Source organism: Pogona vitticeps, chromosome 3 (genome assembly GCF_051106095.1).
Source record: "Pogona vitticeps strain Pit_001003342236 chromosome 3, PviZW2.1, whole genome shotgun sequence".
Classification (NCBI taxonomy): Eukaryota; Metazoa; Chordata; class Lepidosauria; order Squamata; family Agamidae; genus Pogona; species Pogona vitticeps.
In genome coordinates, this window is record NC_135785.1 from 157,700,730 (window position 1) to 157,728,610 (window position 27,881).

At 41.0% G+C, this 27,881-nt stretch overlaps 1 long non-coding RNA gene across 1 annotated transcript; it reads left to right on the forward strand.

Annotated features, from left to right (window-relative positions):
- The first annotated feature begins 1,105 nt into the window (after positions 1–1,105).
- LOC110080509 (uncharacterized) lies at positions 1,106–27,881 on the forward strand. Its single transcript, XR_013544054.1, has 4 exons — positions 1,106–8,614; positions 18,427–20,999; positions 21,351–21,406; positions 22,348–27,881. It is a non-coding gene; the product is annotated as an uncharacterized LOC110080509 (long non-coding RNA).

Genomic DNA, 27,881 nt, shown 5'->3' on the forward strand with positions numbered 1-27,881 from the left:
GTGTGTGTGTGTTTGGGAGACATAATTTCCTTGAAGAGAAGGGAAAGGTTGGCAAGTTCAGGAGGGACAATGGTGACAGCAACCTCTGCTGACTCTCAGGACATACCACCTGAGGCAGTTGTTTCACTGCCTGATGGTATAGCCAAGCTTCCCAGAGACATCTGAGGGCTGCTTTATGAGAAAGGATGCTGGACTAGGTGGACCTTTGGTCTGTTCCAGCAAGGCTTTTCTCAGGTTCTTATACTCCGACTGTCTTACAGGCCAAGACAACGTTTGCCACAACGACCAAGCTAGTATTTATTAGGGATGTGTCTAGTAAAAATTTCCACATTTGTTTCATTTTTTTTGTTGTTGTTCTTTCAGTGGCGCCTCACTCATCTTTTCTTTCACTGCTCCAAAAGCCCTAAAGAAAACATACTTTAAAAACCAGAAGTAGGGAACATTAAACCAATCTGCTCCAAAGGCAGGCAACAATATATGAGAAAGAAAAATTATCATCAGACATCTATGTGAATACCAGTTTATATCACATTCAAAATATCAACAGAAGTTCAGTGCCATCCACACAGCACAACAAATTCTGTGGGCCTCAGCAGCACAAAAGAAAAAGGGCAAGGAAGTACTCACTCACCCAAGCAGGCAGCAACACAACAGGAAGAACAACAAAAGAGAAATGCCCCAAGCTATGCCCAAATGACCACAACCACCACTGTCCATGTAGCCCACTGGCATAGTCACAAGGTCCCCCCTCTGCCCACCTACCCTAAGAAACAAACAATACGGTCCCCCTAAAAGAGCATCATAATATACACTTTTAATTAAATAAATGCACAGTAAATTAACTAAATAACCTTTTTTAAAAAATCATCCAAACAAGGAAAACTCCTAGAGAGAAAAATAGCAAAATAAAAAAGCAGCCCTCACTCCCAGAAACCAAGAAAATGAAACTCCCCTAAAGTCAAAGCCCCCCCCATCAAAATTACTGAAATGTTAGGAAATTTCTCTCTCACTAAATAATAATAATAATAATAATAATAATAATAATAATAATAATAATAATAATAATAATAATAATAATAATAATAATAATAATAATAATAATAATAATCCCAAGGAGGCAATCTGGCACATGCAGGTTGCCTAGAGGCAGCAGCAAAAAGAGGGGAGACAATTCCCCCCAAAATTAAGAAAAAATGTCAAAATAGTAAAGGATACAATACTGAGGCACAGAGGCAGGCAGGCAGGCAATGCAATCCAAGATGGAATGCCCCAGGAACCTGCACACTAACAAGGAATGGCTAAGCAAACAAGAGCACTCCTAGTGGGTTCCAAACAATCCAGGTCCTTTTACATATTCAAAATTCCCAGTTCCACCCTCCTGGACATTCTGATTGGCTAATGGCAGCTGCCCAATGACATTATTGGATGAAAAATTCTGGGGTGATTTAAAAGACAAAGGGTGAAAGAAAGTTCAAACTGAAAATGGGAAAGGCTCACAAAAAATAAAAATTTGTATCTTTCTTTCATTAATAGAAATCATTAGGATTTAAGAGGTTATCTTTTGGTAATTGATGAATGAAAAGAAAATGAAAACATTTGTGTTCCTTTAAACACAAAAGGTCTTTTTTTAAACGTTGCTACATGGCGAATGAGATGTCTTTTTTGCCAAATGTTATCAAGCCATGCTCTAATGGAGGGAACCTTATTAAATTTCCATTTAGTGGCAACTGAGCCTCTGGTTGTAATCTACCCTCTATACAACTGAAATAAAATTTCACTTAGATGTTAATCCACCAGTGGGATAGAAGTACAGCATTAGACCACTACTACACTGCCATTTTTTTTTTTTTTGCTTTCATATTTTAAAGAATTGGATCATTAATTCAATTTAAAGGATCTAGCTAACAACTATATTTTTAAATGCCAATTGGCTTGTGACTGCTCCTCACATACTTAATGTCTGCAGTTTGAAATAGGGGGAAGGGAAGTTTCATACACATTATGGGGCTCTTAAAAACCATTCTGTGACGGACAGAGGTTGCAGTTTATAGTGACAGAGTTTTTCTCATCATTAAAGTTTATTGCCTCCCACTGGATTGTTGTTTAAGTCAAGAAGCAAATGAGCATGAATGAGTTATCTGCAGGCTTCATAAACAGCTCTCTGGAGCAAACAAATAGATGGGATAGTGATATGGGTGGGTGCTTATATCAGATGAAATCAGAGTTTTGGAAAGTTGCTTTTGTGGACTACAGTTACAAGAATTCCTAATACAACACAGCTTAGAGATTCTGGAAGAACCTACATTCTGGATGAAATTGGCAAACATTATCAGCAGACAGTGATATCAAAGAGCGGGAAAGGTTCTTCTCCTGGGAGGACATTTATTTTTTGTATTTTTATCTAGCAGTCACCTCAAAGGTGGTGCCCTCCAGGTGTGTTGAAAAAAGCCCCAGACCAGCATAGTCAATGCTGATGAATGTTGTGATGCATTATCGTAAGAAACTGATGCAATTAAAGAATTAAAAAAGGCTGAAATACTTATTGTATTGGTCTCATTGCCCCCAAAGCCATGATGTGTGTTTTGTTTGTATCCCCCCTCCACCAGTACTAAAATCCAAAAGCTAGGTGTGCTGTCAGCTCCAACAGGAGGTGAATCATCTGTTCTCTGATATCACAATGAATCTGACCCAGATGTCAGAGGACAGGGATGCTGGAGAAAATGAATGCTGTGATGTCACAGAAGGCAGACCACCTAATGGTTAAGCAATTTAGTAGTAGAGGGTGCTTGACTTCTACTTCTACAATCAATAAACAGCACCCACTCAACGGCAGCACCCCGGCTTCCCTGCCTCACCTACTCTGGGTGCTCCTCCTTTGAGTTAGCACCCACCAGGAGCACCTAACAGTTGTTTGTCCAAAGGATGAAATGACACGAACCACCAAATGAGTGGTTCATGTCTTATCTCTAAAAAAGGAGCAGTCTAGATCTTCACATATTGTGGCAGGTCCCATTTGTGAAAATATATTCTGCATGAGAGGTGGAAGTGAACTCTACTATAGATTCCCCATCTTCATATTAAGTTTTGTGGGTGCTCAGTGAATGCCAGGAGCCACTCAGGAATTCAGCACATTTGTATCATCCACCCTTCTCTCACTCAGAGTTGCCTACCATCAGTGCTTTTCATTTTTTTTAAAAAAAAGGCTATTTCTAATCCACACATTAAGTGGCACAATTCCTATGTGATCCTCGCTACCCTCAATGGGCTGCAACAAAAGAATTAAGGTTTATGCTCTGGCAATGTTTCTATTTGTCTGACCAATCTTTCCAGTGGCACTGTTGCTATAACATCTAGAATTGATCTACCCAAAGTATGATACAAGCAACTTCCTTTGAAATGTTTCCAGAAACTTCAGCCAGTGTTGAATACTGCCCTCAAAAGGTCTAGATGGCACAAGCATGTTGTACCTTTGCTCAAAAAATTTTTTCCCTGCCTCTCAGTTTGCATACAGGCACCTTGTGAAGTGCTCTTTTTTTGAGCTTTCAAACTGTGAACCACCTAGGATCTGGATCACTGAAGAAGCCACTACTACATCCCACTCCCCTATAAACCGCCCCAGCTGTTGTGCTAACTTTGTTGGAGTACTCGGAAGAGAATCTGGAGCAGACAGATATACAGCTGTACATTTTTTATTTTTTGGGACTACAAGTCCCATAATTCTGCTTTGTGGGAGTCCCATCTGCAGGAACCAGACATTACAGACACCTAAATTGTGCTTACCAGCAGAGAAGCTCAAACTGTCAGGCTTCATGTTTTGGATGGCCAAATTTCCTGTTTGAAAAAGAAATTTCCTGCAACAATCTGGAAGTTAGATGAGCACAATTTGGGTTTCTGTAAGGTCTGGATAGTGCAAGTGGGACTTCCAGAAAGGGAAATTATAGGATTTGTGGTCCAAAAAATCCATAATGTGCGTCCCTAATAATATATCAACACAGGCCTAATACGCTAACTTAAAATCACATTTCAACTAACACCACAGCTTAAAAACAGTTTTCCTCCCCTTAGAAATACCATGTATTTGGTTCTGAAGAAGAAACTGGGAGAGAAAAAAATGTGGCTCAAAAACCACTTATCTATTTCATGATCACTAAACCATGATTTAACACTATAATACTGACTTGCAGCAAATTGTGGACTTACAAACTCCCACTTTACCTCTCTTCTTCTAGTGTGGCAGTGGAGAGGACATTGAAATACAGTATGTGTATGTGCAAATGGTATGTACAAATCTTAAAACATTATTAATCTTAATTAATGAAAACAAGTTGGCTTCATAAATAATAGTTTACATTTGGCTTGTTTTCACTAATCATAGTTGAGACAAACCATACTTTTTGTAGATTTGGATATCACAACTTTAAAGTTAAATACAAACAAAAGATTCCACACTTCTATTTTCAGTCATTCTAGAGGAAGGAGAAAAGAGTACACAAGGCAAAAACTTTTTGCAGCCGGTCCTCATGATATTAAATCATGAATTATGGTTATATGTAAATGATGCATTGATGCCGAGACATAGATCTTTGGTTGATACTACCACAGTGATAAAAAAATAAAAATAATTCTATGCTATCAAATTACAGTATCCTTTTTTCTGTTCTTTATCATATTCATCATGAGTCAGAGGGATGACTACACTTTGCTGTGATTTCACAGACTGTACAGTGGTGCCTCGGTTAATGAGCGCCCCGTTTAATGAAGAATCCACATAGCGATTTGTTTTTTGGCAAAAAATCGCTTTCGCATAGTGATGTTTTAAAAAACAGCTGATCGGCGGTTCCAAAACGGCCGCCAGGAAAAAAATGGCCACCCGCAGTGTTTTCACGCCCTTTTCTCGCATACCGGGCAGCAAAAATGGTGGCCGCATGGAGGATTTCCGCATAACGATGAGTTTTTTGCCCATAGGAACACATTAAACGTGTTTTAATGCGTTCCTATGGGCTTTTTTGCCCTGCAGAGCGACGAATCCACATAGCAATGATTTTTTCGGAACGGATTATCGTCGCTATGCGGGGCACCACTGTATTATATTTGAAATAGCAACCAGTGTTCACGCAGGGACTATGGATTGGTTTGAGAATTCATCATTCATACTAGATATGATGTAAGGCGCATTCTAGCTCGACCTCCCTTTTTTTCTTCCTTCCTGTGGTCCTGCCTCTGCCAATCCTTTCTTACTCTGGTCCCACTTCTGCTGATCCTTTTATGGTTTGCTGTGAAGCTGCTTTCTCATTTAAAGTTGCATTTCTCAAAACTTCTCTATTAAAACAAGAACATGGAAAGGTACTTCACAGTGTAAGAGTACAGAACATGACAAGTTTGAACAGTAATTTTGCAAAGTACATCGTAATTCACAAGTCTGAATGATTCCATAACTGGGATTACCACTCTCCCCTTCCCACCTGTTACTATTTTCCCTTAATTTCAAGTAGCACATGCAGGAATTAACACATTTCTGGTCAATGTTTATCATGCCAATAGTTTAAAACCATAAATCAGTTTTGACATTAGAATTAGGCCCTTTAAATATTTTTACAAATGAAAACAATACTATCCCCCATAAGTAATTGCTTCTTTTTCTTACTAATAGCTTCTAGAATAGAATTATCTGAAAGATGGATGGCTAACGCAACATTATCTATTAATATCTGGTATGAAAGAGTATGGAAGTTAGCCATTGCTGAAAAGCTAATAAGTTTATAACTGGTTTATAAATATTGGATTGCTTTTATTTGGTTTGTAGACAGGAGTGAGAACTCAATAGTGAGACTGTCAGCTCCTGATGAGGATGGCTGACTCCCCCAGAGGTCCTACAGAGAGTTATAGACCTCCTAGGCAAAGAACAGAAGCCTATGATTCATCCTAGTTGACATTCGCCCAGTAAAGGGTCAATCCCAGAATGAAAGCAGACAATCAGTGAAAAGCATTTCCAAACTCATCTGGGTATTCAATTATAAGTCTTCTCATGGTTGCAATAAGGTTTGTTAATTTTCTACAAAGCCTTTTGTTTCTACATCTTCTACATTCCATATGAATACATTCGGATTTGATATAATATCCAAACATCTTGTAAAACAGTGGGAATAAATACTTAAAATCATTCCTTTCAATGCAGTGGTGCCTCGCTTCACAATGTTAATTCATTCCAGCGAAATCTCTGTAGAGCGAAAACATCGTCAAACGAAATTAAAAAAACATTGAAACGCATTAAAACCCGGTTAATGCATTCCAATGGTCTGAATACCTGCTCATCCAGCGAAGATCTTCCATACGGCAGCCATTTTCGGTGCCTGTATAGTGAGGAATCCGTCCTAGAAAACAGCAGGAGGCCATTTTGAAAGCTGGTGGCCATTTTGAAACCTGACAATCAGCTTTTTCCTGATCATCATAAAGCGAAAAATCGGTTCCCGAAACAGGGAATAGATCGTCGTTAAATGAAAAAAACCAATCTAAACATCGTTTTGTGATCACTTTTGCGATCGCAAAAACTCTGTTAAGCGGATTTGTCATTAAACGGGGTAATCGACTGTATTTGCAAAGGCTTTCATGGCCGGGATCTTTGGCCGTGTTCTGAAGGTTGTTCTTCCTAACGTTTCACCAGTCTCTGTGGCCAGCATCTTCAGAGGACAGGAGTAGCACTCTGCTCTGGTGCAGTTTGTTTGGGAGTTGAGTATTTATAGCTGTGGGATCATCTTTTGTTCTTTTCAGGAGATGGGTGATTATGGTGAGGCTCTTGAGAGTCCCCTGGACTGCAAGGAGAACAAACCTATCAATTCTAAAGGAAATCAACCCTCAGTGCTCACTGGAAGGACAGATCCTGCAGCTGAGGATCCAGTACTTTGACCATCTCATGAGAAGAGAAGACTCCCTGGAAAAGACCTTGATGTTAGGAAAGTGTGAAGGCAAGAGGAGAAGGGGACGACAGAGGAAGAGATGGTTGGACAGTGTCATTGAAGCTGCCAACATGTATTTGACCCAACTTCTGGAGGCAGTGGAAGACAGGAGGGCCTGGCGTGCTCTGTTCAATGGGGTCATGAAGAGTCGGACATGACAACGACTAAACAAACAACAGGTCATTTTAATGCCAATAGATGGTGTTACCAGATAACATATAATTATATTCTCAAAATACAATTACTACAGGTTCATGACTGGAGCCTCATAAAACAAATGATACTTTTTTCAGCTTCTCTGCTTGTTTATCATTAAAAAAAACAGCTTAAAACAACATTTATCTTTTTCTCCTTCTACAACACAATGTAAAAGTGTCTGTTGTGCAATATATGTTTATCTCCTTAGCCTAAGACAGTTGTCCATGTATGTTTTGCGGTATTGGTTTGTTAATTAACATTAAGGTAAAGCACAACATAAATGTCATTTTATAATACAGTTTGTTTTTTCTCTCTTGTTCTCCTGCTTACATTACATCATTGAATTGTTTTTTACTCTTTCTCATAAAAATGGGCATGTTCAGAATGGGATTGCTCTGCCATGTTATCTTACCGGTAGTTATGTTCCCAAACAAATTGGACTTGTGTTGTAAACACTGAAAAACAAGCTGTACTTCTCCCTTGCTTCCACTTTCTCAGCAACCTTTAAGACACCTTCTGAAAAGAACTTTTCATTTTTAGTCCAACACTTCTGCACTTCATAAACTCAAATTTTCTAAATTATTGGCAAAACCAGCCACAACATACTTGGATATTTTACAAGATTCAGGTTGATGGGGTGAGGGTTTGGTGTTTGCAGGTTAAACTGGTATGTAGTGGTGGTTAACCCCCCCCCCCCACACACACACATACACACACCTCAAATAGATTTGTGGTAATATTGTGACTTTTTGTTTGTGTAATACTATGTATACTTGCTTTTTTTAAAAAAAAAATTATTTTAAAAACCAGAAAGCTTGATTTTGTTTTATAAACATGAACATAACAAATGTCTCTGGCTCAACATTAAAGTAATTTAATTAAATGTTTTAGTTTATGTACAAGTGAGATGGGGCCCTTTTAAAACTAAAACTTTTTAAAAACTGATCTCTCACCATTCATGTTGCTTGCTATAAGGGTATTAGAGGCTGCTGCATAGGGAAAGGTGCTGGGAACGAATTATGTAAATATAGTAATACATTGAAAATGTTCATTGGCTACTTCAAAGTTGGATTTGTAGTCCATTCTGTCAACGAGCATAAAAGGCTCCTCCCCACTTCACATCCAGCATTAATGTGGAATCACAGCAAATGCAGTCAGTCCACTGAGTCAACCTGTGATCTTCTCCCATGTCTGCTCAGGTGGCTTACGGACTTCCATGGAAGGAGGAAGTCAAAAGGAGAACTTGGAAAAGTTTGGTTTTACTCAATTAATCAAGTTATTTTACTACAGCTCCCAAAATCCTGCAGCCAGCATGCTGGCTGAAAGATTGCGGGAACTGTAATCTTGAAAAGAAAAGAAAAGAAGGAATGTTTCCAATCTTTGCTCAACAGCTTTCCCAACCTCCGAGTATATGATCTCTGCTCTTTCACTCACCAGGTTCCTGTGTGTAAGCTTGATAGGAGGTAAGTGCTCCTTCCTGTCGTCTTAATGCTATTATTAATAATTCTCATGCAGGAAGGATCAGTTATCCAAACTATTGTCGCAGTCCAGACATAGCACTAGAGAAACTCTCTCTCTCTCTCTCTCTCTCTCACTCTCTCTCTCTCCTTTTGTTTTTTCAATTAACCCAAACTGCAGAGTTCAGAAAGGCTAAATAAATGTAGCCTTTTAATGGCTAGGGAACAGCTGCAAAGGCAGACACAGTCACCCATACATACGCATAACCTCCTGACCAAGTCTGCCAAGAAGCCATAAACAGGTGCACCCAGAGGCCAAAGCTGTTACACACACACACACACACACACACACACACACACACACACACACACACACACACACACACACACACACACACACACACACACACACACACCATGACACTAATTTCATTGTCAGCACTGAGCTTTACAATTAACTATGTGTTAGGAGACCATAAAGGAATCCAGACACATATGGACAGCTTACATTCCAGACTTATTTTCCTCTTTCTCTTTCTCTTCCTCACCCCTCTTCCCTGGCAAACACAGCTGAAGTTGCACTCATTGATACCGAGTTGTTTCATACCATAGAGAGCTCCCCCCCAATTATATTTTGTCACAGAAATTGGAATAGGAATGTTTATTATTTTATTTATTTATTTATTTATTTATTTATGGACTCCAGGTCCCCGAATCCCTCAGGCAGTGCTGTTGGGTCATGCTTGCAGTGAGAATCGGAGAGATGCCATCTTAAGAAATCCCTTTTCTGAGCTCTGATTTGCTGTAAGGGCAAGAGTCCTGGAAAAAAATTGGGTAGTAATGCCAGCGAGCTACAGCCTGCTTTGAGTATTATTTACATGAAGGGGCAAGGCAGGGAAGAAAACCCTGTGGGAAAGTGCTTCTCTATCAGCCTAAATGATTCCCAAATTCATCCCACATCCAGTGTGATCAGTGTCTGTTCTGACTACCTATCCCCTCATTCTCACCCTAAAAATATTTGTTGTTTCTGTATTCTCTCACCATAAATCATGGGTTTGGGTGGCCTACACATTCATGAACAGTTTCATGGTTGCAGAAATGTCTGTGTGCTGTTGGCCTCTTCCATGGCTTTACAGCATAGAATGGGGCAAAACTGGCTGGAGAGATATTAATGTGCATGTCAATTAAATGTAAATAACTAAATCAAGAGTACTTAGAATAAAGCCCACTAACAGCAGGAAGGCATGCTTTATGGATTACAGTGAAGCCTTTGACTGTGTAGAGCATGAGAAACTGTGGGTTGTTCTGAAAGAAATGGGTGTGCCTCAGCACTCAATTGTCTCGAGGCATAACTTGAACTGTGGACACAAAGCTACCATTAAAACAGATTATGTAGAGACAAAATGGTTTTCTATGGACAATCAAGGCTGCATTTTATCATATGTTCAATTTGTACACAGAGCATGTACAGTAAGCCACATTAGATTCAGATGAAGGAGGGATGTAAATTGGCAGAAGAAACATCCATAATTTAAGGTATGGAGATGACGCCATCTTACTGGCAGAAAGCAGAAATGAAACGACTGTTAGGGAAAGGGAAAGAAGAAAGTGCCAAAGCAGGGCTGCAGTTGAACATTAAGAAGATAAAAACGGTGACTACAGAAGAACTACACAACTTCAACATTGACAATGAAGAAACCGAAATACAGTAGTTAGACATTTTGTATATCTTGGTGCAATCATCAATCCAAATGGAGAAGAAGAAGTCAGACTAGGAAGGGCAGCAATGAAGGAATTAGAAAATATCATCAAATGTAAGGATGTGTCAATGGAGACCAAGATAATCCACACTCTTGTGCTTCTAGTCGCCATGTATGGATATGAAAGCTGGTCAGTGAAGAAAGCTGACAGGAAATAAGAACAGAGAGAATAAAAAGGGAGGTGGAGTTGCAGTATATGTCAAAAATACGCATTCCTGCACAGAAATAAAGGAGGAGGAGAGTGTCTGTCCCGTCGAGAGCATCTGCATCAATCTAGTTGAGACAAAAAACAAAACGAACTTGGTAGTCGGAGTCTACTACCGACTGCCCAATCAAAGAGAGGAAGAGGACAAAACTTTTGAAAAACAAATTGCAGGGTTTTCAATGAGACACAATGTAGCAGTGATGGGAGGTTTCAGTTATCCAGATATGTATTGGGAGGGAAATTCTGCCAAGTATGGCCCTTCCAAGAAATTCCTGGCTTGTGTGGCTGATAATTTTCTCCTACAAAAAGTGGAGAAAGAAACTAGAGGATTTGCTATTGTTGACTTGATTCTCACCAACAAAGATGACTTGGTGGGGGAAGTGGCAGTAAGGGGAATTCTAGGTGAGAGTGACCACAAAAGCAGAGTGTAGCCACACACATCTGCTGGATTTTTAAAAATCTTAGAACAAGGATAAATAAGGTCCAATGGCAGGAGATCCTAACAAGAAAAGAAGTCCAAGAAGAATGGGAGCTTCTTAAAAAAAGAAATTCTAACAGCACTACTACAGACAGTTCCAACAAGAAAAAAGGGGGGAGGCAGCAAAAAAACAAAACAAAACAGTGCAGCTTCACAAAAAGCTCAGGGAGGACCTAAAAACCAAAAAATACATATATAGGCAATGGAAAGAAGGCCAGGCCACCAAGGATAAATAAAGACAAAGAGCAAGAAAATGCAGGGATGGCATTAGGAGGGCAAAAACTGAGAATGAGCTGAGGTTAGCCAGAGACACTAAAAGCAATACAAAAGCATTCTTTGGGTCTATGGGTATCAAAAGACAAACAAAAGACATAGTGGCACAGCTCCGCAATAGAGATGGAAAAATGATAAGAGAGGACAAACAAAAGGCAGAGGTGCTCAATTCCAATTTTAGTTCAGTCTTTTCTCATAAGACAATGAACTTCTATATAAATTGGAAGTGCAAGTGGGGGTGGGATTGCAGCTGGAGATAGATAAACAAATAGTCAAGGAATACCTTACCACCTTGAACGACTTCAAATCTCTAGGGCCCGATGAACTGCACCAGAGAGGAGTGAAGGAACTGGCTGAAGAACTCTCAGAACCACTATCCATTATCTTCTTGAAATCATAGGAAACAGAGGAGGTGCCAGAGGATTGGAGGAGGGCCAATGTTGTCCTTATCTTCAAAAAGGGCAAAAAAGAGGAACCTGGGAATTACAGGCCATTCAGCCTGACATCAATCCCAGGCAAAATTCTGGAACAGATCATAAAGCGGTAATTGTGCAAGCACCTAGAAAACAATGTAGTAATAACTAGAAGCCAACATGGATTTGTCAAGAACAAATCCTGCCAAACTAATTTGATCTCATTTTTTGATTGGGTAAACTCCCTGACAGACAGAGGGAATTTTGTAGACATAGTATATCTTGACTAGAGATGGGGACAAATATAAAAATGGATTGCTTTTTCCGACGAATATATCCAATTGGTTAAATATTTGTCAATCCGTATTTGTAGGTTCCAGAGACCTCCACAAATACGAAGGGACGAATATTTACGCATTTTTATTCGTCCTTCATATTTTAAAAAACCAAAACACCATTCTGCCTACCGGCCGCCGATCACCTGATCAGCGGCAGAAAGGCAGCCAGCACCCCACACAGCTGCCCAATACCACAGCCTACCCCACCCCTTCCTTTCCGTACCTTAGACCCCATGCCATCCCACCCACCCCCCACTGATACCCTCTTACCTCAATTGTTGCTGCCAAAGATGGCGGCTGTGGCTTCATTGAGGGTAGGGAAGCTGCAGCTGCCATCTTTGCAAAGGGCAAGGGAATCCAGGCTGCTCTTTGCAAAGATGGCAGCTTCAGCTTCCCTACTCGAAATGAAGCCACAGCCACCATCTTTGCAAAGGGCAGCTAGTTTCCCTTTTTACACGAAGTGGCTGTGAAGGCCTGATGGAGATCTCGGCAGCAGCTATTAAGGTAAGGGGGTGTCGGTGGGAGTGGGGTGGGAGCTAAGGTAGGGAAAGAAAGGGGGTGTGAGGGTAGGCTGTTGGGGGGGCTGGCTGCGTGGGGGGTGGCTGCCTATCAGCTTCTAATCAGCTAATTGGTGGCCGGTTGGCAGAATGGGCTTCTGTGCCATGTGGTAAACTCTTCTGGGGGGACCCAATTTGTGGGTGAATAACTCATATGTCCAATATTCAATCTTCACCAAAGTTGGTAAGCATGTTGAGGAAAGACATTGTATTTGTTGAGCCATTAACCTTGACGAATAACAGATCAAAACAAATTGTCATTTTTTTGAATTGTCCCGGTCTCTAATCTTGACTTCAGCAAAATTTTGAAAAAGTGCCCATGATATCCTTATTAGCAAGCTAACTAGGTGTGGGCTGGATAGATTAAGTGTCAGGTGGATACACAATTGGGTACAGAATCGTACCAAGAGGGTGATGATTGATGGGCCCTTCTGTAACTGGGAGGAGGTAACTAGTGGTGTACCGAAAGGCTCAGTCCTGGATCTAGTGCTCTTCAACATTTTTATTAATGATTGGATGAGTGAGTACAGGGAACGCTTGTCAGATTTGCAGAGGATACAAAATTGGGCAGAATAGCTAATACCCTAGAAGACAGAAACAACATTCAAAATGACCTTGATTGAATGGAACACTGGGCCAAAAGCAAAGGAATGAAATTCAACAGGGATAAATGCAAAGTACTGCACCTCAGAAAAAGAAACCAATTGCAAAGTTACAAGATGGGGGATACCTGTCTCAGCAAAACTACGAGTGAGAAGGATCTCGGAATTGTCCTAGATCACAAGCTAAATATAAGCCAACAGTGTGATGTGGCTACAAAAAAGGCTAATGCTATTTTAGGCTGCATTAATAGAAGTATACGTAGTTTCCAAATCCTGTGAGGCACTAGTCCCCCTCTATTCAGCATTGGTTAGGCCTCACCTTGAGTACAGTGGTGCCTCCACTTACGACCGTCCCTACTTACAACCAATTTGACTTATGAACAGCTCCGGTGCTAAAATTTTGCTTCTACTTGCAACTGGAACTTCCACTTACAAACAGAAAAAAAGGTGGGTAATTCAAATTGCTCACTGTAGGTGGCAAAAGAGGCTGCTTCTTTGTAGCTCTTTTGCCCCAATGGTTAGAGTGAGTGTGATCAAGGAGGGACTGCCTGGCTTCTCCGTGAGTGTGTGTGTGTTTGCAGGGGGCTTGGGACTGCCTGTTAGGTAAGGTAAGGTGCTGTTTTCTGCTTTTTAAAAACTGTTCTGGGTGTTTTTGCAGCATGGTTTTAGGCTGGGGGTTATGTTTCTGTGCTGTGATGGGTCTTGGGGGGTTTGTTTGTTTTGGGGGTTTTTTCCCCTCCATTTCCAATGGATCTTGGGGCTTTGGTTGCTTTTTGGCTCCCTCTCCATTTCTGATGGGTCTTGGGGTTTGGTTGCTTTTGGGGTTTTTTCCCCCATTTGTAATGGGTCTTGCATTTCCTTGCTTTTTCCTTTGTTTTCTGTGCATTTCCAACCTTGTCCCTTTGTTCTCTGTGCATTTCCAATCTGCTCCTTTTTCTGTGCATTTGTAATGGGTCCTGCATGCTTCCCTTGCTTTTTCCTTTATTTTCTGTGCATTTCCGACCTTGTCCCTTTGTTCTCTGTGCATTTCCAATCTGCTCTGTTTGTTTTCTGTGCATTTGCAATGGGTCTTGCATGCTTGATTGCTTTTCTTCAGTGATTTTTTTTTTCTTTGGCTGGAATGGACAAATTGCATTTCAATACATTCCTGTGAGAAATGGTGCTTCGACTTACGACCATTTCGAGTTACGATTGGAGGTCTGGAACCAATTAAGTTTGTAAGTCAAGGCACCACTGTATTGTGTCCAGTTCTGGACACCACAATTCAAGAAGGATGCTGACAAACTGGAACAAGTTCAGAGGAAGGTGACAAGGATGATCTGAGGGCTGGAAACCAAGCCTCATGAAGAAAGGCTGAAAGAATTGGGCATGTTTAGCCTTGAGAAAAGAAGATTGAGGGGTGATATGATAGCACTTTTCAAGAGGAGGAGTAAGATCTGGTCTCAAACATCCCAGAGTGCAGGACACGCAACAATGGGCTCAAGTTAAAGGAAGCCAGATTTCAGTTGAATATAAGGAAAAACTTCCTAACTGTTAGAGAGGTACGGCAGTGGAACCAGTTACCTCGGGAGTTGGTGAGTGCTCCAACACTGGAGACATTCAAGAAAAACTTGGATAATGACCTGGCAGATATGCTTTGATTGTATTCCTGCACTGAGCAGGGGGCTGGACTTGATGGCCTTGTAGGCCCCTTTCAACTTTGCTTTTATATGATTCTATGATTCCTTTGAAATGAGATGCTGGAGGAGAGCTTTGCGGATACCCTGGACTGCCAGAAAGAGGAACAAGTGGATATTAGATCAAATCAAATCTGAACTATCTCTAGAGGCAAAAAAAGTTGAAACTGAGACTGTTCTACTTTGGGCTCATCATGAGAAAGTGGGGTTCTCTGAAAAAGTCTATAATGCTAGGAAAGACAGAAGGCAGCAGCAGAAGAGGAGGACCAAGAATGGATTGACTCTCTAGAGGAAGCCATAGGCTTGAGCTTGCAAGAACTGAGCAGGACAGTTAAGGATAAGGCATATCAGAGATTACACTCATTCATAGGGTTGCCATGAGTCAGAAGAGACTTGGTGGCACATAACAACAGTAGTAGGCAGGGATAAGAACTGAGAGGTAAACCTGTAGCTCAACTGCACAGACTTTTAATTATGGTATGTGTGCAAGGCAAATTACAAAGTTGGGCAATGAACCTGCTTGGACCATAATTAATCTGTTTACCTTTGTCTTCTCGAATGAGATCTGTAAGAATATTTTATATTTATGCTTGCAGTGTACAGCAGGCCAATGCTAAATGTATGACTATTAACTAGGAATGGCGACTCTGGAAAGCCACAGTCCAGCGACTGTTTAGCTAATTTTGGGGAATTGGTATTATCACCCTTTCTAATGTTTCTTTTCTTTGATGTCAACAGCCCTTAGCCATATTCTTGAGATATCTCATTTAGCTACAACGAAAGAGAGCAACCTTTCCTATCTAAAAGAAATATACATATATTCTCCAGACATTTTCATCTTCTGGGATAAGGCATGGGCCTGCAGTATCTCAAAATGGATTTACAGAGTGCTTTTAATAGGATTCAATTTATAATCTTGAGTTTAAATTGTTTTGCATAAAGTATCCTAGCCATGCCGCTGGCGTACGGCCAACAAGACATAAGCCTCTCTATTTGAAATCCTCCAAAGTTCCAAAAGATTTTGAAGGGGGAGGGACCCCCCCCTGAAAAAAGCCCAACAACCGCAAGATGCCTGAACACTGGCCGACTGTCATATTTGATAAAAGATGGGATACCACATGTGCTTAATACTGGATCCAGAGCAGGAAGCAAAGTATCCGATGAGGTCGATGAAAAAATGCCAGTAACGGATATCTGGAATATGCATCTGTCACAATGGAAAAATATTTGCCATTGGGCAACAGTTCATTCAGTCCTTGGTAATTCAGATGCCTGAAGTTTTCTTGGATGTCTGACTGCTCGAGTATATTCTCCTCAAAAAATGTAATGAAAAATACAGACTGATTAATCTGTCCTTCTTTCAGTGCACTTATGAATCAAGCCATGCTTTCTTCTTTAACTATCCTTCTTCCTTTGGAATGCATTAACTGTAAATGAGCACAGGAACAAACGTATCTGAAAGCTGGGATTATTTATTATATCAATTCTAATTTTAAAAAAACACACACACACAACCTGAAACCCTATACTTTATTCATGGATTTTCACTCAAGGAAGAAAAACAGCAGTAGAGCTATTAAAGGAATAAAACAGCATAACATCATTATTGGCTGACTAATCTATATTCCACCAACAAAATAAGATAACTGCAGTTGCAAGATAAAAAGAATAGAAACCTAGAGGACTTAAAATGCAACGTAAAACCCAGATCAGAAGAAGAAAATACAGCATCCACCCAGTAAAAAGCCCCATCTGAAGAGAGTCAGTTGCCAAACACAAGGTCAGTTGCCAAAGGCCTGCCTAACACATACAAGGACATGTTTAATGTTGACAACATAAAAAGCAACAGAGGCAATAAATGTAGGTGGGACATTTATTGCGGAGTGCAGAAGGAAAGCAGAGCTGGCCCTGCCATGTGGCAAAGTGAAGTAATTTGCTTCGGGCAGTACCATGAACGGCAGATGGAGACTGCAACTGGTGTTTGCAATGGCTTTTGTAACACTTTTTACAGTTCTGAACTAATTTGTGCAATGCTGTATGTAGCTACTCAGAAACCTCCTCCTGTTTTTAATGGTTACTAAATAATGTAGCAAATCAGCAATGTTTTGATGGCACTTTTTATAAAAACTTTTCAAAGCATTGCTGAAATCATATCAATAATCTCCCTCCTTGGGATTGGAATTTATATTTAACATTTCCAGTCTGTGGGCCATTGTTTCATTTTCCATATTTGTTCACATAGGTTCATTAGGCTTTTGACAGATTCTGTTTCTGTGGCTTGATATATTTCTATTGGTATTCCATCTACCCCGGTGATTTATTTCTTCCAAGTACTTTCAGAACAACTTTCATTTCACTTTCTAGAACTGCAAGTTCTTCATCATAGGATTCCTCTTCAAAGGAATCTGTCATCCTTTTCTGTATAGAGCTTCAGTATACTCTTTCTGCCTGCTCTTTATTTCTCCTCATCAAATAGTATGCTTCCCTGTTGGTCATTCAGCATTCCTAATCTAGGCTTAAATTTCCCCTTGATTTCTTGGATCTTCTGGAAGAGATCCCTCATTTTTCCCCCTCTTATTGTTTTCTATTTCTTTGCACTGGATATTGTAATAGTTCTCTATATTTCTACATGACAGTTGCTGAAAAGTTGCATTCGAAGTTTTGACCCTATTTCTGTCATCTTTTACTTTTGTTTCTCACCTGGCCTTTACAATTTACAGTTATTCTTGTTCATGGTCAACTGAGTTTGCAAATGCAAATCTGTTCCTTACATGGATTTTACTGTAAATTCATGATGAATACTATTTAAATTATATTTTGGCACTACAATTCTTTTAGTGTTCTTTCTCAGCTTTACTCAAATGTTGGATATTTACAGTTCATGGTCAACACCACAATCTGCTACTAGTCATGTTTCAGCAGACAAGAAACTGCTTCTCCATCGCTTGCTTCCAATTATGTATTCTATTTAATTTCTTTATTGACCATCCGATGATATCCATGTGAACAGACATCTGTTTGGTTGTTTGAAGCATGTATTTGCCTATACAGATCGTTGGTTTGCAGAACTCTATGAGTCGTTCTCCTGCTTCATTTCTGTTTATTATGCTTCATTATGTATGTAATGCATATATAGGAGTAATTAAATTACTGCTGTGTTTCCTCTTCATTTGTGCGTATAACACAGATCACACAATGCTTCACGCGTAGAGCTGAGAGCACTTTCAGTGTCCATAACATGATGTAAACTAGGGGGAGATGGGAAAATTATGTTTCTGAATTATCAGAGCCCAGATAGAAAGGAAAACAAAAGAGGGTCCAAACTTAGAAATAATTATATACACCATAGTTTAATAGACAAGATAGTATAGAACTGGTGTGAAATCTGGGCTATAAAAAACATAGATGTGGATGTAGGTCTAGATTAGAGCCTGGAAGATTATATTTTAGAAGAAACTTGTGTTACTTATTATTTTAGAGGCAGCTAGGCTGATTTTACCACTGTTCATCCAATAGGTTATGGGCTCTCAACACACTGCATTTTTGTTATCTGCTGGCCAGAAAAACACAGGACACTCCAGGTAACTTTAGTGACCAATTCTCTTTAGTGACCAATATCAGAAATATACAAAAAGACAAAAGGCAAAACTAAAGAATTCTTTTGCATTTAAGGGTGGCATAAAATGTGAAAAATCTCTGTCAGAATGCCTCTAAAATGTTTTAAAGTAATTTTTGAAAGTAACAAAGTCTTGTTTATTATATTTAAGTAACTGAAGTATTACTCATTACACCTAAATAGTAACTTGTAACTACTAAGTACATTACTACTAGTAGTAAAGTAACTATCTTCAGCTAGCAAGTGACTTCCATGCTGCAATACATACAAATGATACAGACACAGAGTTGGAGAGCCTCCATATGATGACTGGTGTGTACAGGAAAAAGAAGGAATCTATTCTCCCAGCAGTTTCCATTCTACTGGCTAGTTGGCCAGCACTGAATATGACCCTGAAGTCTGGATAAATATTTAATCACTGATGAAGCCAGTTTTCTCAGAATCCTAACTATTGAGGATCTGGCCAGTTTTACTGGATGATCCAGGGAAATGCTGCTTGGCTGTGTGTTTCCTTTCCTTTATTTCCTTTTCCTTTTCATAGTTCTGTTAAGAGTGTATGCAGCACAGACCAGATATGTCTAAGCAATGGACAATCTAGGGTGGGGATCTGCTTCTTTGTGATTAGGTGAGAATTAAGAGTACCCCTGGAATCTTCCACATCAGTTTCTGGCCGTAAACCACAAGACTACATTTTCATTTTACCAAGGCAAAATGTTGTCATCCATTTCATTGAAATGCCCATAATATCAAAACAAAACTGATTTGCTTGCCCCCTTTTTCTTCACTAACTAACTCAAGAAAAAGAAAGGGAGATAACATGATTTCCAATTTGTATGATGATGGTTCCCAGTCAATGGATAAACCATAACATGTGCTGTAGTTGGAACCTAAGGAGATTTCTGGAATTATACATTGCATTTGGGAAGGATATTGTGATGGCTAACATTTAAATATATGACTACACAGATATTTGTGGTAAATTGTTATATCAGAGCGAGAGAGAGCGAGAGAGAGAGAGCTCTGATATAACAATTTACCACAAATATCTGTGTAGTCATATACATATGTGTAGTCATATATATATGAACTGACAAAAATAGAGCTGCTAAACTGTTTTTAACAACTTTAGCAGTTCTAGAATTTTGTGATGGTACCTTCCAAAAACATGATATTTGGTGCAGGCTGAATTGGGCCTAAAAGTTGAGTTTGGGGAGGAGTGATGTGACATGTGGCACACAACTCCTGTGCAAACAGCACTTTGGCTCCTGCTGTCAATTAAATGCTTCCCTTGATCATCTGCAGAGGATCAGGGGAAGTGAAATTATCTCCATCACTGAAGCAATGCATCACTTTTTTAAATTAAGAAAATATTTTTCTTTCCCTATCTGTGTATACTGTGTAACTGCCCACGGTCACAGTGGTGCCTTTGAGGTAGGGGTGTGGAGGGGAAGAGGGGAGGTTCAGCTTTCGTTTGAGAGGCACAGCCTCTCAATCTTACCTTATTTGAAAAGGAAGAATCATATTACACAAGCAGCTGTGTGTATAGGATCTCTGCATGGTACACTAACAACACACACTATTCAGTTGTGTGTATGAGGAGAGGATGATGAGCAAGCCTATAGCCAAAGTGAGAGAGCTGCCTCTGTTGGAGCTGTTAGCAATTCAACATGCAAATTAATGCACGATCGCTAGAGATGGGTGTGAACCACAGTTCAGCCCAGTTTGGCACGGCACTCACACAGGTGTTCCATGGGCTCTGTGCACTCCCCTCTCCTGCCTCCTCTGCATGCTTGCCCATTTCCCAGACAATGCACGCTTCCCTCTCCGCCTCCTCTACACAACTGCCCACTCACTTATTGCAGTGTGTGCTCCCCTTTTCTGCCTCCTCCAAAAGCCCCCCACTCAGATGAGGAGGTGGGGCAGGGAAGCCCACAGAGCTGCCTGCCTTTGAGTGTGCAGCCATCAGAAGAGGTGCACTGTGATCGGTAAGTGGTCAATTGCACTGGGAATGGGGGAGCCTGAAAAGGAGGCAGGAGAGGGGAGTGTACGGCATCTGCAGAACACCTGTGTCAGTGACACACCAAACTGAGCCAAGCCACTGAGCTGTGGTTCATACCCATCTCTCATGATCACATCAGAGGAAGGAAGTGCTTGTAAACTAACATGCTGGGTAGCTTGCATGACCTCCTCTCCTCTTCTTGATCAATTAACAAACACTCCATTTTTTTGGCTGGCAAAGATTACCCTTCCCATATCTTCAATTATTTTAAAGCCTTTGTTCAGGCCCACATGTTTTTGGGACATCTAAGTGGGAGAGGGTGCCCACCATTTTCTCAGCCATGAGGCCTGAGAGAACCCACCTTTTGTTTTACTATTTTAACCTTGTTCTTCATTCCTTCTATAAATCTCTGGAGTCTTTTGGACCTTATTGAAACTTATGTAATCAAGATCAAGCCTAGAACTTTCAGCATCAGTGAGTAAAGATCTATTTTCTTCTTATATTAAAAGCAATGTCTGAATAATTACTTAAGCTGGTTAAATGCAGTGGAATGTGTATTTTGGGGGGACTTGCTACTCAATTTTCACTCCCAAAGTTACTAGTGTTTTCATTGTGCAATTAAGAGAATTATATTCCTCTCTGCTGGTGCTACAAAGCCTATCATCACATAACCCTTAACAGCCTCAAGCAGCAGATCCTAAAGGTGCTAGCGGTCAAAACTGGGTGTGCCATGTGTTCTGCTCTTTGTCCCCAAAGTTAGGCCACTATTCCCAGGGGCAACAAAGGATGGTGTCCTGCTAGTCCAGTTGTCTTTTGTGCCTCCAGGGAGGAAGAGGAAGAGCCATCTTGTCGTCCTGGACAGGAGGACTGTCATCAAGCAGGTAAATATCAAATTGGATCTGGCCCCGTTCAAATCCCTAAATTCACCTTGCAGCTATAAGGAGAAAGAAATATGTAATACTAAGAGAGAAGTCTCCCTGACAGTGTTTTATGCGGATGTGAGAGATAACAGGTAAAAAGAGGGAAAAAGCAAATGTCACCACAGTAATACTTTGTCCAACAAGCATGCTTCTGTAAAGCAGCAGTGTACAATCCTGCATCGCAGGTGGCCTCCCAAGGTCTAACATGCATCTCAGGCCCATCACCATTACTGAATGCACAACCGCTAGTAACTGGAGCCCATGTTTTTCTGCTGCTCATTTTGGTGCAGAATTAGCAACCCCACTGTTGGAGCCTCCTCTGTATCCTGGTTAAAGCCTAGAAAAGCTGGACTACAACTGCATAGCTCTTCATAGGCTGAGATACGTGGAGAGTTACAATTTTTTTAAAAAAGTTATTTTTCCAGGTTCTGATCTCTGAGATCTTGAGCCCTCATATACCTGTGTGCGCGCATGTATGCATGTATGTGACCCATGAAGATTTGCCAGGTCAGGATCATCCCATCCCCCTACAGGGCCATCATTTGAGAACAAGGAGTATATCCTTATGATGTCACAGAAATGGGGCAGGCTAGGGTTGGTAGGGGGTCAGAGTGTTCCGGCTTTGCACCACCATTGCCAAAGCTTGTGCAAGAGGAAATTTCATAACTTGTGTCCACACCATGTCTTTCTTCAGGGGCTCAGCTTCAGTGCACCAAAAAGCTAGGAGTAGGTTAAGGGGACTGAGGAGGGAGACAGTGGGGTGCCATACTTAGCACCCATCACACCATTTAAAGTAACATTTTCACACTGAGACAATGAATTCTGCAGCAGTTGGAAATACATGGAGATTGGTGCCCAGGCTTTGGAAGTCTCCTGACACATAAACTTCTCTCCTCCTCCAGTGCCACTTTCCTTAAGATGTGTAAAATACCAGGAGACCAGAGAAGCAAAGCAATTCCTTGAAACTTCAAGACAGCACCCTGAAACCTAGCAAACCTGGACCCCTAACCCCACAGGACCAAGACTGTGGATCTGACTCCATTTCTCAAATTCAGTGTCTGCTACTTTTTGAAAACAAGACCTGCATATAAGATGTAGGGAGTGAGAAAGGAGAAACTCACACACAGAATGTTTTTCAGGAGGAACAAGGTGGCAGAAGGAAGAAAAATGAGGGCAGGGTTGGTGCACACATTCTGGAAGATGTTGTATTTGAACTTTTTTCCTGGAAAACATCATAAGGCATTTCAATTTAATTATACGAAAGCTTCCCAAAAGTTTCCTTCTTCATTTCTCTGCTCCCACAATCTTTATGCATAGGAGGCTGGTAGACATTAAGTTTTTTACCGTCTTACTAGTCAACTTTTCCCATATTTCCAAGTTCTACCAGGAAGGTGATCAAATGTTAATCCAACCACATTCTAGTTTCTTTTCTTCTTAGCAGCCAGCTTTGTATGTGCTTTAGCATTACGGCCTTAGACCAGAGGAAGCTGTTAGTGTTCCTGGCCCGCCTGTGAAATGGGAACAGGCAGTGCAATCATGACTCAATGGGCCAATTGTAGAGGGTTAGGATTAGGTATGGACCTAACTATTCATTAGAGGTAGCCTGTAGTTAGAGCTGAAATCACAGTTTAAGCCTTGTTATTCCAGCAGTGTTTTGTATATGGAAACTCCCAAAGACATCACTTATATCGTAAAGGCTAGCTACAAAATAAAGCATACAAATGCACAGTCAGCCCTTGCGGAATTCCCTTTTCTAATGATGTGCATGGCATAGGAGGTTAAGATCTATTAAAAAAAGGAGTAGGGATGGGAACCTGTCCAAGTTACTCCAGATCCAAACCTCCTTCAGCCTAGGGACACATTCACAGTGCTGACACAAAATTAGTCTAGGGTGACAGTAATCCTCAACAATTTCCAGCCTGTCTAAACTGGAAGGGACTTAATTTCCACAAAATGTCAGCTCACCCAAAGGTTGTGTGGCTGGAACCTGGCATCACTGCAATCCTATATCCATTTACTTGAATGTAAGCCCTGCTGAATTACATGGGATGTACTTCTGACTAGGTCTGTACAGGACTGTGGTAAGACTGCCACTGAAATTGGTGGGACCAGCTTCCATAGAAACATCCATAGGATAATGTTGTTAGTTTAGCACACATTTTGTGTTGTGGATGAGGGTGGTTTTCAAGTTTGCAGAATCTTCTGAAAGTTGAGTCATGGACTTCTTTCTTATTAGACTGAAGCGTTTTGCTACTCATCCAAGTAGCTTCTTCAGTCTGAAGTCCAGTTGCCATGACTCACCTTCCAGATAACCTCACTTGGATGACTGAGAATCTTGCAAAATCTTTGTGTTGTTGTGGTCATTGTTCATACCCCAAGACCCCTGAGATAACCCAGCAAGAGTCAAGTTCAAGACAGTGGCTTAAAAACAGCAGTGGAGAACTAAGGAATGAGGCATGTCTGAATGTACTGAGGTTCAGTCATCTGTTTTCAGCAACAAGGCCAGGCTCACGGCCATTTATACAAAAAGCTGTTCTTGAGTTTCCCCCAAACTATATTCCAGGATGTGCAGCTCAAAAGAGAGAGAGAGTAACTTTTCCCAACAGTGCTTAGTCTAACTTGGACAGGGTGAGAGTTCTTAAGGTTATTAAGCAACAGGGAAGAAGAAATCTTGGTACTTATTGCACATTGATCTCCTAGCCCGTCCTAGATGATCTACTGTAAATCACACTGTGATCTTCCAGAAGATCCTTGCTGCCCCACTTTCAATTCATCCCAGATGTTTCACCTCCAGCAGAGTGTTCTTCCTGACTCCCAAACATATGTGCAGAGAAGTCAGCTGCAACTGATTTGAACTGTGAACCAACACAACGATCCTGCCAAATGGCACTGCCTTCTCAAAGCTGAGTTTTTCCCACGAAGCAGCTCCATGGCTGCCTATTAAATGCATAATCCACAGAACCTGTGCTGTTTGTTTTTAATGTATTGGGAAAAGCTCTCAGTGAAAATTGAATCCATTCCTTGGAAGAACTGAATGTTAAATGCTGGGATAACCGAACGAGGTTGTGGGCTGACAAAGGGCGCCCGTAAGAAGCATGGGGCAATGTTGTTTGGGGTCCCTCTGACTTCAGAAAGAAACTGGCAGTTTGTCTTAACCTACAGGTGGTCACAATCACTACCATGGGGGAAAGACAGCTGCTGTTAAAACCTCGCCTTCATAAAATTTAAGACATCTGCATTGTGTCTATTAATGTGCCCCCTTCCACTTTTTTTTTGGCTCCTAAATGTCTTAAGTCCATAGGTTTCCGGTTACATTTGGCTAGCCAAAACCAAAGATACGAAATAGCTGCACCATCATATACTTGTGTGTTACTGCTCTGGTGCTGATCAATAAAAAAAAGTCCTACATGGTGACCCCTGAGTATAAAACATAATCTCTATTCTCTGGCAAACACTTCTTTAACCAAGCAATGTGGAAAATAAGTCATTATTTCCCACCTGGAATTTATACTCCAGTTTTTCTCTCTCGTGAGCCCAGGGTAGCAAACATTTATCTCATCTCTGACAACAATCCTGTGGAGTAAATTGGGTTGAAAGACAGCAACTTCACTGCACTGAGTGAAGTAAGAATGTAAATCTGTGCCTATACTGTTGTCACTGGTCAACATGAAAAAAACACAAGTTTTCTCCCCTTGTGAGAGTTTATCTGACTTGTTCACATTTTGACTTAAAAAAAAACCCTTCTCTTTTTCACAAGAAAACCCTGGTATTTTCTGCTGAAAATCTTGCAATCTCCGCAAAACATAAAGTTTTTTAAAGTAAATTGCAAAGATTTTATTTTTAAAAATACTAGCTTTAGTTAATGCTTTTACTGACCAAGAAAATGTTGGTCTTTTCACTCTTTTGTTGGAGCAAAATATCTCACTGTGGTAGCTCCTTTTTTCAGCACGCTGTCTCTACACCTGGGGGACGGTCCAAACACACAGTTACATGGCTCAGTAATACTACAAGTGAGAAGGATCTTGGAATTGTTGTTGATCACAAGCTGGGTATGAGCCAACATATGCGACTGCAAGGAAAGCAAATGCTATTTTAAGCTGCATTAACAGAAGTATAGTCTCCTAAACGCTTGAAGTACTAGTTCCCCTCTTTTGAAGCACTGGTTGGGCCTCATCTTGCCCATTTATGGGCACCGTACTTTAAGAACGATACTAACAAACTGAAACAAATTCAGAGGGCAACAAGGATGATCAAGGAACTGGAAATCAAGCTCCATGACTGAAAGAACTGGGCATGTTTAGCCTTGATAAAAGAAGACTGAGGGGAGATAGGGTAGCACTTTTCAAATACTTGAAAGGTTGTCATACAGAGAAGGGGCAGGATCTGTTCTCAATCATCTCAGGACATGCAATAATGAGTTCAAGTTACAGGAAGCCAGATTTTTGTTGGATATAAGGAAAAACATCCTAACTCCAAGTGGTGCAGAATGCGGTGGCCAGACTCCTTAGCGGAGCGAGAAAATACCACCATATTTCTCCTATTTTGTCCACGCTGCATTGGCTGCCCATTCGGTTCCGCGTCGACTTTAAAGTCTTGATGCTTACATATAATATTATGTACTGCAATGGATGCAGGAGAACGGGCTGAGGCTGAATCCGGACAAGACGGAGGTACTGAGGGTGGGTCCCCCACAGTTGGGGGTTTGGGAAACTCCCTCTTTTTTGGGGGGGTGACTCTGCCTGCCAAGGTTGGGGTGCGCAGTTTGGGGATCCATCTGGACCCGGCGCTCACTATGGAATCTCAGGTGGCGTCGGTGGTCCACACCGCCTTTTATCATCTCAGGGGGATAGCCCAGTTGCAGCCCTACCTTGATGTGGGGGCACTCACCACCTTGGTGCATGCGCTCGTAATGTCAAGATTAGACCACTGTAATGCGCTCTACGTGGGGCTACCTTTGAGGCTGCTGTGGAAACTACAGGTGGTGCAGAATGCGGCGGCCAGATTACTTAGTGGAGTGAAAACATACGAACATATTTCACCCACTCTGGCCGCATTGCATTGGCTGCCCATCCGATTCCACATCGACTTCAGTGTTGATGCTTACGTATAAAGTCCTAAACGGTTTAGGGCCTCGATACCTGGCGGAACGCCTACTCCCACCAAGATCTACCCGTGTCACTTGTGCGAGCCAGGAGGTGAGGCTGAGGAGCCTAACGCCGAGGGAGGCCCGGAAGGAGAAGATAAGAAATAGGGCCTTCTCGGTGGTGGCTCCTCACCTCTGGAACAATCTACCTCCTGAGATTCGCGGGGCTCCTTCGCTGGGTATCTTCAAGAGTCAATTAAAGACATGGATGTTTTGGCAGGCCTTCCCATCAGATAGTTCCTGACGCCCCTTTTTCCTTCCCCTCTACTGTTTTCCTATCTTTGTAAGGTTTTTACCATTTATATTGTTTATATATTTTTATTTTATCATTTTCTGATTGTTAGCCGCCTAGAGTGGTCCTGATCCGACCAGATAGGCGGGATATTAAATAAATAAATAAATAAATAAATAAATAAATAAATAAATAAATAAATAAATAAATAAATAAATAAATAAATAAATAAATAAATAAATAAATAAATAAATAAATAAATAAATAAATAAATGGTTTAGGGCCTCGATACTTGGTAGAACGCTTACTCCCACCTAGTTCTACCCGTGTCACTCGTGCAAGTCAGGAGGTGAGGCTGAGGAGCCGGATGCCAAGGGAGGCCCGGAAGGAAAAAACAAGAGACCGGGCCTTCTCAGCGGTGGCTCCTTGCCTCTGGAACAAGCTGCCTCTGGAGATTCGTGCAGCTCCTTCGCTGGGTACTTTCAAAAATCAATTTAAAATTTGGATGTTTAGGCAGGCCTTCCCCTCAGTTATTTCCTGATTCTCTCCCCTCCTCTCTCTATTTGATTTATTTATTTTTTGCTCTCCATCTTGCAGAATTGTCTAATTGTATAATAATTCTTTTCTTATATTTGCTTATGTATTTTGTGTTGTAAGCCGCCTAGAGTGGTCGCAATGACCAGATAGGCGGGGTATAAACAAACAAACAAACAAACAAACAAACAAACAAACAAACTATTAGAACAGTACATCGATGGAATCAGTTACTTTGGGAGGTGGAAAGTGCTTCAACCCTGGAGACATTCAAGGGAAAAAATTGGCAACCATCTGTCAGATGTACTTTGATGTGTAGCCACGGTTGGATTTAACAGTACCTTATATGTCCCTTCCAACTCTATTATTCTACGAATAGTCTAAGAACTATTCTACAAAGGATGGTATATTGAAATAACAAAGCTTAAAATATATTCCATTTGGTATGTTTGCTGCCACACTGCCCCAGCTATCACGGCCAATGGTCCTACTTAGAGATGGAGGTATTCGTATGCAAATATCCCTGC